This window comes from Cricetulus griseus, chromosome 6 (assembly GCF_003668045.3).
Source record: "Cricetulus griseus strain 17A/GY chromosome 6, alternate assembly CriGri-PICRH-1.0, whole genome shotgun sequence".
Taxonomy (NCBI): Eukaryota; Metazoa; Chordata; class Mammalia; order Rodentia; family Cricetidae; genus Cricetulus; species Cricetulus griseus.
Window position 1 is genome coordinate 26,912,920 of NC_048599.1, and position 12,164 is coordinate 26,925,083.

Genomic DNA, 12,164 nt, shown 5'->3' on the forward strand with positions numbered 1-12,164 from the left:
CAGCTGAACCGTGTCACCAAGACATCAAGAAAGGTTAGGTTATGGCTTCTATAGCTAGGTTATGGCTATAGTCAGTAGTGAAGGGTGTGGGCCAGAAACCCCAGCTCTGAGCTGTGTTCAGGAGCAGCCCAGCTTCTTTAAAGATTTCTCCCATCAGGTTCAGCGGAGGCTCCTGACTTGGGCACAGGATGGGCTAGCACCAAGCAGAACTGGAGTCTATCATTATTAGCCAGGGAAAGGATAAGACACACTCAAGTGTGGATGGAGGCTTCCCAAGAGAGTTGCACATAAGTGCCTCAACAGTTGGTGTCTCTCCAGCTATATCCCAAAGAATTGCTAAGGAACATTTCCAGCCTTCCTTTCCCCCCAGGAGATGGGATTATAAAATAGCTTGTGGTGCCTTGGTGAGATTACAGTCTGAGAAGGCAAACTGCCGGTCGCAGGCTCACCAGCATCTTCTACTATAAATGGAATGTCTTGTCTTGTTTCCTAGAAAACTTCAGGTTTACAGCTGGGGAGGAAGACCACACTCAATGTCATTTATTTGACTATGCTTGTTGGCCAATGATCTTCAGGGATCCATTCAGCTCTCCACCTTTCACCTCCTCCCTAGTGTTGGGGGTACAGGGCACCCACATGCCCACATTTTGGTGTAGGTGTTGGGGATCTGAACCCTGGTCCTCATGATTGCACAGAAGCACTTACCTACTGAGCTCCATCCACAGTTCTTTCTCCTTCCTTTCTTCCTCCCCCTCTCTTCTTTTTGAAGGAAGAACAGTTCATTGAGCACACTCCAGGGAGCAGTAAGTTAGATCTGCTAGCATTGTTCCTGTCCTTCTATGTGCCCTCAGTAAGAGCCCCGTGGCTTTTGTCTGGCTTTCTCTTGGGTTGTTTCCTCTGGGGATAGCCAGCCATCCTGCTGTGTACAGAGCTCCACACAGCTGCCCAGGAATGAGGGAGGCTTCCCACCAATAGCCACCATACAGAGCTCCTTGCTAAGTGTATCCTTCCATGAAGCTTTGGAGTGATGTGGTCTTGGCAACACCTTGGCTAAAGCCTCAGCAGCCACCCTGATCCGTGAACCACGAAAGCTAGGTAAGACAGCTAAGTTCTTACTATTCAAAGTGGTTATGTTTTGGGGTAATTTGTTGTACGATGTTGAGAACTAAATTGAAATTCAGTCCTTTGAGGTAGGAGAGTGCTTTGTGTGTCTAAAGAGCTCCAGTGTGGCAGTTAGAGGACCAAGGCGAAGATTACGAAGTTGGCTGGGTGATGAGGACCCTGTAGACCTCTGCAATTGAAGTTATAGTTTAGTAAGATCCACAGGAAGTCACTGGCTTGCTTTCAACGGATAGGCAGGACCAATCACTTACTCGAGACTGTGAAATACCTACTACATGCTGCATTCTATTTTGGACGCTGTGGATATAAGTAATGAACGAAACTAATATCTGTGCTCTTGGACTTGACCTTCTGGAGGGGAAGCTGGACAAGAACTGGAGATTGCAAGCATATCTGCTGTAGGGAGATGATATGGGTTAAAACAAAACACGAGAGGTCAAGGCAAGAGGTCACAGGCTGCGGCATGCGACGTCAAGGAAGGCTTCTCTGAGGCCATAGCATGAGGGCAAGACCTGCTGCAGTGAGGAAGTGGAGCAGGCAGGACCCAGCAGAGTCCCATAAAGGAACAGGACTTGCAAAGGGCCTGAAGGACCACAGCCCTTGTTGCGATCACTGAGTACAAGGGGTCAGCATGACCGGAGTGCAGTGGACAGAGGAGAATGAGGGAGGAGCTATGACAGAGGTAGTGGGCTGGAGAGTGAAGGCCATGAATGGTATCAATAATAACTTTCTTTTCTTTTTTTTCTTTGCTTTTAGTTTTTGTTTTTCAAGTCAAGGTTTCTTTGTGTGGCTCTGGTTGTCCTGGACCTCATTCTGTAGACCAGGCAGGCCTCAAACTCAGAGGTTCACCTGTCTCTACCTTCTGAGTGCTGGGATTAAAGACATTAACCACCACTGCCTAGCTCAATATTAACTTTTAACTGATAGCTAGAGAAGGGAGACTTGATAGGGTTTTGAGCAGAAAAGTGAGCAAAATAGGCTAATTTTGAATAGGATCCATCTGGCTGCTATGGAAACATGGACTGCAAGTGGGCAAGCAGGCTAAGGTAGTCAGTCAAAGCCAAGATGATGGTGGCTTGCACTTGAATGCTTGTGACTTAACAATCATGAGAGCACAAAGAGATGATCGGGATGCCTAAGGGGCCTCATGGGCTGTCCTGGGAGAATCATAGACGTTTGGAAATAACCCGGAGGTCTATAATTTAGGGCATGGTAAAATAAAGATGAACATCTCTGTGAAGGATGAATATGTCAAAAACCATTGCAGTGTAAAACCTAAAATGGTGAATCCCACAGCATGTAAATAATGCTTCAATGCAAACACATTTTAAAAAGATTTATTTATTATTTGTATGTGTATGTGCCTGGGTGAGTTTATAAGCACCATATATATACAGGAGCCTGGAAGTAGGAAGAGGGGGTTGGATCTCCTGAAGCCAGAGTTATGGGCCATTGTGTGCCTTCAGGTGGGTGCTGGGAACTGAACCCAGGTCCTTTGGAAGAGTAGCTAGTGAGTGCTCTTAACCACCAAGTCACCTCTCCAGTCCCAATAAGACACTTTTTATTTTTAAAAGAAAAAGAACAATAAACTCCATATGTACTAATAGAGTCCAAATACCAAGATACATGGGTAATTGGGAAAAAGGTAAAACAGTGTTCAGTGCTTATACTGTTTATTAGTTACAAGAGCAAGACCACACTGGGCTGAGTCAGTTGAACAGTTGGATGGTCTCCCCAAGGGAGGGGACTCATAGGACACTCTTTCCACTTGTCACTTATGAGCTATGTGAATATATTAGTTATTCTCAGATAGCATAAAGTCCTTTTATTTCTTTAAGGATTCTAAAGATTTGCATTTATGTGTATGTGTGCCACATGTGTGGGTTCATGAGGAGGCCAGAAGACAGTGTTGTATCCTTGGAGCTGGAGTTACAGGCATTCATGAGCCACCGGGTGGATGCTAGGAACTGAACACAGGTCCTTTGGAAGATCAGGGAGCACACTTTTACTGCTGAGCCATCTCTCCAGCCCACAGACTTTTTAAAGAAACAAAGGCTAAGCCAGAAACTTCTTGTTTGGTGTCACAGTGCACACTTGTAACCCCAGCATTTGGAAGGTGGGGCAGGAGGATGATGGGTTTAAGGTGATCCTCAGTTGCATAGGAGTTCTAGACCAGCCTGGACTACAGGAGACCCTGTAACACGCAAACACCCCAGAGACTTTGTGAACAAAATAGAATTGAGGTTGGGCAGGAATTTTAGAGGATGAAGAATTAGGAGAGAAGTTTTGATGGTGTCCTTGACAGTTGGGCCTGGGATGGAGGGGAGACAGAGACAAGGGCAGAGGCTGGACTCACTGAGGCTCACCAGTTGGGATCTCTCCGCCTTCAGCTGCATTAGCTCGTAATTTTTGATGAGTTGAAATGGTGCTAAGTAGATGACTCACACAGGTAAGGGCATTTGACAATGGCCATACAGTCAAAAGGCGGCAGAGCAGGAACTCAAATTCCCATGGCAGTAGGTGTGCTTTGTGTGCCTCTAACAGCTATGTCTGTAATGTATACAATCAACATATCAGGGGATGGGGCACTGGTGACTGGAGGACTACTTCCAGAACACATTTTCCTATGTCCATGGGCATTTGCATTTCATCTTTTAAGTTCCTTGGGACCATTGTTGATTATCTCCTATTCAAAACAAGCTGGGTGGGGTGGGGGGTACAGCAATCATTACTTCAGGCCTCCACTATTTCCCCTTTTGTTTGCAAAGCAGTCACAGTCATTTTGCACACATCCGTGCTGGAAGAAGGTCACTGCTGCCCCCTCCCCCCTTTACAAGAGGGGCAAGCATTAGCCCTGAAAGACAAGTCTTAAGATGTTCCTAGCAACACCTGTTCCTGCTTCCCAAAAGAGCTCCTCCCTCCTCCAACCATCTCCAGCTCCCACCTCTAGCTCCACTTGTCACCATAGAACTTGTCCCCTGTCACTGGTGGGCGTTGTGACACAGTCACATGTTTAATCTATTGGTGGCATGTCCCCTCTCCTGCTTTTCAAGTCTATGCAGGGAGTATTGATGTCCCCATTTCACAGGTGAAGAAACTGTGGCTCAGCTTGGTAGGAGCCACCGGTGAATGTGAGGGTGGTATTCCAACTCTTCATTCTCCAGTTGTGATAATATATAGAGAGGCTTGTGGTATGCATTTCTCTTCTCAAGTTTCATCATTATCATCGTGTGTGCATGTGCCCCAGTGTGCCCATGAAGGTCAGAGGACAACTTTCAGGAGTCAGTTCTCTCCTTCCTCCACCGCCTTAGGCAGTGTCTTTCTGCTGTGCCTCGTAATCCAGGCTAGCTGGTCCCGAGTTTCTAGGAGATTCTGCTGCCTCAGACTCCCATCTCACAGCAGGACTGTTGGGGTTATACAGGCTTATCATTGCACCCAACTCTTCTTTGAAAACATTTTGCGGTTTGACTCAGATCTCCATGCTTGTATGGCAAGCACTGTTACTCGCTGGCCCTACAGGGTGTTGTTTCTGCTGGGGCCCCGGGAGCACAAAAATGGGCACGATGGTCTTGGTGCCCAATAACTTCCCAGCTTTCTATCCAATCGTTCAATTGCAGAGGCAAACACGGAACCCCGTGATTTAGATTGAGAGGGGGAAAATACTGTGCACACGGTGGGGTAAGGGTAGGGGACGAATACTACAAATGATATTGTTGGAGTACATGGAGTCCAGGCTGGGTGGCACCAAGGAGGAGTTCCTGAGATGCCTGTTAGATGTTTGATAGGAGGGTTAGCCTTGTCACCCTGATGAGATCCAGCATCACCATTGAAACCCATGTCTGTGAGGAAGTGTCTGGATTATGTTCACTGACTTAGGAAGACTCACTCTCAGTGTGGGCAGTGCCATTTTATGAGCTGGGGTCCCAGATGGGATAAAACAGAGAAAAGGAATGCTGCATTTCTCCCCCTGCTCCCTGACACTGAAGGGAGGCAGTATGACCAGCTAGCTGCCTCCTGCTACTGGGCTTTGCCTGGGGACTTCCTTACTGGAGTTGGGGTTGTTGGGTGTTTGGTCACAGTGACGGTAAAATAACAAGACAGTCGGGGTGCAGGGTGTCACAGGCAGCCTGGGAAGTCTAGCAATGGGAGGGGCTTGTCTGCTTGTGAACTCCCTGCTTCCCTGGTACAGGGCCTGGTACAGGGCCACAATGAGGCAGTGACTTGGAGACTGGCCTAGGGAATCTCCAAAGCTTACCTCCTCAGGCATGGTCCCTGCTTCTGGGACAGTGGCCTGTTCAGGGCCAGGTGGGATAGGAGATGCGGGGGTGGGGGTGACTGGGGGAACTCTTGAAACTGCTTTTTCTGCCCCATCTGTGTGGCGACCTCCAGCTGATAGAGCCTCCCAGGAGGCTGGGGGAGGGTTAAGTTTCATAACACCCCCTGCCCTTCCCCCAGAGTCTCCAGAGGGCAAGAAAAGAGGAAGCACTTTGTGGACTTCCTCTTGGTCAGGGTATACCAAGCCTGGCTCCTCCCTGAAGGGGCAGAACCAGACCAGCCTGCAGCTTCTTCTACAAGCGTCCTGAGCATGGCCATGTTCCCTACCCCCCTTTGGCTAGAACACCCTCTGGCAGGGGGTGTTGGACTCTGTGGAACTGGAGTTACAGGTGGTTGTAAGTAGTCAGTCATGTGGGTGCTGGGACCTGAACCTGGGTCCTTTGCGAGCCATCTCTCCAGCACCAACTTATCTTTCTTTAAAAACCATGTTTATTCATCATTATTGTGAGTGTGTATGGTGGGGTTGTGTGTGTGCAGGCATGCCACAGCATGAGTGCAGAGGTCAGGCGGCAGCTGTGTAGAGTCAGTTCTCTCCTTCCAACTTTACATGGGCTCCAGGGATCAGCCTCAGGCTTGCACAGCAAGCGCTTTACTCACAGAGCCATTTTGCTGATCCTGTTAATGGTATTTCTAGATGCATTTCATAATAAATTATTTCTTTAAATATAGAATGGTTTTGTTTTATCATTTTACTTGTATAGGTGTTTTGCCTGCATGTAGGTTTGTGTACCATATATGTACCTGGTGCCCGTGGAGGTCAGAAGAGGACACTGGATACCTTGGAACTGGAGTTACAGATGTTTGCCATGTGGGTGCTTGGCAAGAAATTGACCCTTGTCTTAGGGTTTTTATTACCGTGAAGAGACACCATGACCATGGCATTTTTTATAAGGAAAACATTTAACTGGGGGCTCACTTAGCGTTTCAGAGGTTCAGTCCATTATCATCATGATGGGGGCATGGTGGCATGCAGGCAGGTGTGGTGCTGGAGTAGTAGCTGAGAGTCCTACATCTTGCAGGCAACAAGAAGTCAACTGAGACACTGGGTGGTATAGAGCCTTTGATGAATAGAGAGATCCACAAATATGTAAGGCCCTAATAGAAAAGTAGGAGGTGTTTTCACACAGTTTGCAGAAAACAAAATACCAGTGACCCTGATGTTTCTGGTGAGACTGTCAGCCTCATTCATGAAGAAAGAGGTTAAAATCTATACCACACTGGGAAGCCATTTGTCAGCTGTGTGTGGTTGGCAATGTTCAGAATGTCTGATGACTGATTTTGAGGATCAGGCCCTGATGCCAGTATTTCTGTGCAGTTCCTTGCCTGGAAGCCTACCCATCCTTACTCATATCCACACACGTGGATGTGGGTGTACATGCTACTGACAGGAGGTTACAACACACCAAATGTTGGGGATTGGCTAGATGAACTGTAGGTCCTGAAGAAAATGGAATACCGTGCAACCATAAATAAGACTCTCTCTGAGCTGACACAGAAGTATTTCCAACTTAATATAATGACCGACAACGCGCTGGACAATGTGCTGTAGAACACCGTAGGAAAAGCCTTCATGTGTTGTGAACTAGTTCTGGACATCCTTGTCTGCATATCATTGCACAGTCTACCAAGTGATGCTAGAACCTGCAGTGCTGGAAGACAGAAGGAGTGACGGGGCACTTGTCAGCTTTGCACATGGTCAGGGGCTGATGCTAAAGACTCTACAGCCACCATGGCAGGGATCAGGCATGACAGGGTGGCCTATTTTATGGCCTCAGCTTATTTGTCTTGTATCTGAAACACCCCAGGGAGGATGGAAATATAAGAGTGGGCCATCCAAACCTGCCCCTTTGGCCTGGACGAGGAGTAGTTGGACCTAGAGATTCCAAGGAGTATCATTTAAGAGTTTCTCGAGCCCAGATTGGTGGTTCACACCTGTCATCCCAGTACTTGAGAGGCGAAGCCAAGAGCGTGGCTGAGGGTTTGATACTAGCCTGGATTGCAGAGTGAAATCTTGCCTCAGAAAATCAAAAACTGAAACCCATTAATATCAACTACTAGACTTTAAATTCCAAGAGGCCAGCATCTAAGTGCTTAGTGCTCTTTCCTCTTTGAATAGACCCTCACCTTTCTTCCTCTTCTCTGTCTGAGATCTTATCACCTGGCCCTTGCTGTAGCCTCTGCCCCACCCCCACTCTCCTCTGCTCTCTAATTCTTCCTCCTCTCTAGCAGCTCCTGCCTGCCCCTGCAGGGCTCCTTAATCTTCCTGCTTCTCTGAGTTCCTCTCCTGTAAGCTCGCTCCTCCATTCCTTGTGCCTCCTGCAATAATAATGTCTGCATTTACTACATGTATTGAGCACCTACTGCATGCACTCTATCTATCTATCTATCTATCTATCTATCTATCTATCTATCTATCTATCTATCTTTGAGCTAGCTCTCAGTATGTGGCCCTGGTTAATCTTTGAGCTAGCTCTCAGTATGTGGCCCGGGCTGGTCTTGAACTTGAGACCCAGAGAGCCTAGCTACATAGTAGGATCTATCTTGTTCAAGCTGCACAACTCTCCAGGATTGTGATGTGTTGCTATCTCCATCTTACAGATAAGGAACTCAAGCACCAGAAATGCTCAAGGGGTTACCCAACTTTACCCAACTAGCAGATAACAGCTTTGTGATTCAAACCCATTCGGTCTGATCCTCCAGCACAGCACTGCTTACTGCATTACATCTAACTGCTTGAGTTTTCTGCCTCTGCCCATGCTAAGGTCCGTAGCTGGAGTACTCTTCATCTCCACTGTCCACCTGCCGCAAGCCTTGCTTGTCATGGAAGGTCTTGCTCAGCAGTCACTCCTGTTTCAAAGTCCTTTCCAGACTCCCCCCAAAGAGAGGACTTATCACCCTTAGATTTTATAATTGAGAAAACTCTGCCAGCCATTTTCCATTATCGTCGTCATCATCATCATCATCCATGACAGCTCCATAGCCCAGGGTGACTTCAAATTCACGATCCTCTTACACCAATCTCTCAAATGCTGAAGTTACCATCTCGTACCACCGCACTCAGCTTGTGTTGAGACCTCCTTCCAGACTACTTGTCCCACCCCACCCACCCAAACCCACCCATACCCAGGAGCTGCATTGGCAGGAAACATGCTCTGTCTCCCTCTAGTGTCTAGCACAAAACTGGGCACAGACACGGGTGTTCTCTAAATGCTTGAGGATTAAATGGCAGGGACCTCAGCCCTCATCCCTGTCACAAAGTTGGAAATTTCCAGAAGACGAGTCTCCAGCTGGAAAGAAGCAGGGGAGGAGGAGGACACTGGAGAGACCTGAGGTAGGAGAGATCTCTCTGCAGGGGATACTCTTTGAGATAGTTTTACTAATCTAACTATTTACCACTTGGATCAAAGTCCCCAGAGGAACCAGTTGGTGATGAAGTTCCACACTTGCATGATCCCCAGAGGTCTTTGGGAGCCAGCTGTTCTACCCTAGGGGATTTCCCCCTCTTTCGATGCCAGGAACTGAACCATGGTAGGAAGTGACCCTCCTGTGTGTCACAGGAGGAAGTGTGGCCAGGGTTCCTGGACTCTTTGCTTAGGTTACCCCAGCCAGACCCTTAGGACCTCTGACAGCAGTGGTCACACGACTTCAGTAATATGATAGTTCTGGGGCAAGCATGAACTTCCCTGCCTGTGAGGGAAATTGCCCCATCCTCAGGGATATGGGGTAAGAACCATTCTAATGCCTCTCACAGTGTTGCCATGGTATCCTGGCTAGGACTATGGGCAAAATCTGAGTTCTTAAAAGCCCAAGACCTTCAAGAGAGGCTGCCTCCCTCAGTAATTCCCGAAGACTCCTGGGGCCTCAGTTCCCAGTGTGACCTAGCATTGCCGCCTTCTTTAGGGTAGGAGGCAAAGCAGGGGGGATGCTGAAAAGATTAACTCTGTTGTTAAGTTCATAGTGTAGTTCACTGTGCAGCATGGCTTCTTGACGTCTCTTCCTTGATCTCCAGGCTACTCACTCACAGGCTAAGGAGAGACACCTGGCAACATCAGAATGAAAGAGCACGTTCAATAGAACACATTTGTTCAACAGCAGGCCCCGTGGACTAGCTGCTCTCCACATGAGTTTGGATCACTAGCATCACTAGAGTTCATGTTGGCAGTGTAAACTTCCAGTCTCACCTCTATCCTACTGAGTCAAGAACTCTGGGTATGTGGCTCAACAGTCTGTTCTAGCAAGCCTCCCTGGAGGCTCCAGGGTGCGCTGAAGTTAGTCAATCAATGCAATGGAGAAACTTAACAGATGGGCAACATATTGGGAGAAGATATGTGGAACACCAACACCCCACACGGGAGTGATATCTAAAATTTCAATGCTATTCTTGCAAATGAATGTAAAAAACATGGGAAACCCAATGGAAGTGAGCAAACAGTAAAGGAGCAGTTCATAGTGGGGAAAGCCCAGTGTCCAAATGTACAGAAGGAATCTCCAAATCTCAGAATGAGGCTAGGGATAGAGCTTAGTTGGGTGAGTGCTCACCTGGCATTCTTGATGGTCACCATTCTCCGAGCCAGGCATGCAGCAGTGTACATCTTTAATCCTAGAATTTAGGAGGGTCAGAAGTTTTGAAGACAGCCTGGGTTACATGAGGTCCTATCCCCAACACCACCACAGATCTCAGGGTTAGCACAGAAATGCAAGAATGCATGCTATATGTATATTTGTCTGGTGTGTGTGTGTGTGTGTTACTGGGAATTGAACTTAGAGCCACATACATACTAGGCAAACATTCTGCTATTGAGCTACATCCCAGTATTCCTTAGGCTTTTTTATTTTGAGGCTGAGTCCTGCTTAGTTGCTACATCCAAACTGACAGACAATTATAGTCAAGCATTATAGAAAAAAGGATGAATGAGCAAGGCAACAGCCTTGTTTGAAAGCTGTGGATAGGCCATCCTGGAAGGGTTTTGTGAAATTTAAACATGTATGCCTTGGATCTACTAATTCCACTCCTGGAAGAGCTCAACAGAATCTTCACATGGGTCCACAAGGACCAACTACAAAGATGTTCACCACAGCAGTCTTTGTGGTATGAGAGAGTTGAAAGCAAACTGGGTGCCCATCATCAGGGGAAAGGAGAAACAGAGGGAATGCTTGCTTAACTTGGAATATCTGGCAGCTATTGAATGCAATAAGCTATATTTTCCCACAATAATATGTTTGTATCTTAAAATCATTACAGAGTGTGCTAGGCCTGGTACCACACACCTGTTATCCAAACACTCAAGTGGCTGAGGTAAGAAGATCTTGAGTTGGGTGAAGCCTTGGCTACACAACAAGCTCCCATCAAAAAACAAGAACAGAGCTGGAGAGATGGTTCAGAGGTCAAGAGCACTGGCTGCTCTTCCAGAGGTCCCAAGTTCAACTCCCAGAAACCACATGGTGACTCACAACCATCTGTAATGAGATCTGGTGCCCTCTTCTGGAGTGCAGGATTACATGCAGGCAGAACACTGTATACATAATAAATAAATAAATCTTTAAAAAAAAAAAAAAAAACCACCACTGACCATCCAACCCAAATGGCAAAACAACAAACTTTATGAAAGGAAGCCAAAGAATTAGAACTCATCCCAATGTCATTTATGCTGTGTTCATGTGCACATGTGTGTGAGTGTACATGTCTGGGTTTGCATGCATGTGTCAGAGGTCAGTGCTGAGTGTATTCTTCAGTCTCCACCTTACCTTAAGAAAGGGCCTCTCTTTTTTAATCAAAAGTTATTATTGTTAGTGTCTGTGCAAGTGTATGTGCAGGGTAATGGTGATGATGCCAACGTGTTCATGTAAACACCACAGTACGCACGAGTGGAGGTCAGAAGAGAACTTTGCGCAGCCGGTTTCCTCCTTCCACCTTTATATAGGTTTGGGGGCTTGAATTCAGGTGGCCAGGCTTCTGCAATAAGTACTTTACAAGCCGAGGGTCCTCACCCGGACTTACTGATTAGCTGGCCACTCTGTATTCCTGACCCCAGCTAGGGTTAAAGACATGTGGCCACACTGGCTTTTTACATGGGTGCTAGGGATCTGAACTTGGGCCATCATACTTTCTCGGTAGGAACTTTACTCACAGCGTGATCTTCCCAGGTCAGCCAGCATTGTGTGTCTTATGGACAGGGATGAGTTTTGACATGTGGGGCTGGGGCTTGTGGTATGGAAAAGACTGCAGACAGGGGAGGAATGAAGGACAGCAGGAGAGCCTTATGAACCAGTGATGAGGAGACAGTCCTCTGTGACAAACCACATGGAAATCTAGAACACTAAGTCCCAGTGATCGTATGATTTTAATTTGGCCATAGAAGGCATAGGAAGGTTCTGCAGATGTATTTTATCTCTTCTAGAAGTATCTGGCCTCCGCTCAAGGCTCACCATCCTCACTCAGGCTGTACCAAGGGCTGGCCTTGCCTTCACCTCCATAGCTCATAGCAGAACTTGCTTGCACAGTTCTTTGACTTCCTAGATCCAGAGCAAATGTCTGTAAAGGCCTGAGTGTGTGTTTGGGGCTTGGGCACAGGGCCAGGACATGAGACCCCTGTGAAGGCCAGTCCTGTTTCTTCTTCTCAAGCTGTAAACTCCTTCAGTCTTCGTGGCATCTCATTCCATCCACTGATCCCAGGAATAATAGGTAAACTGAGTCAGAAAGCATTCCA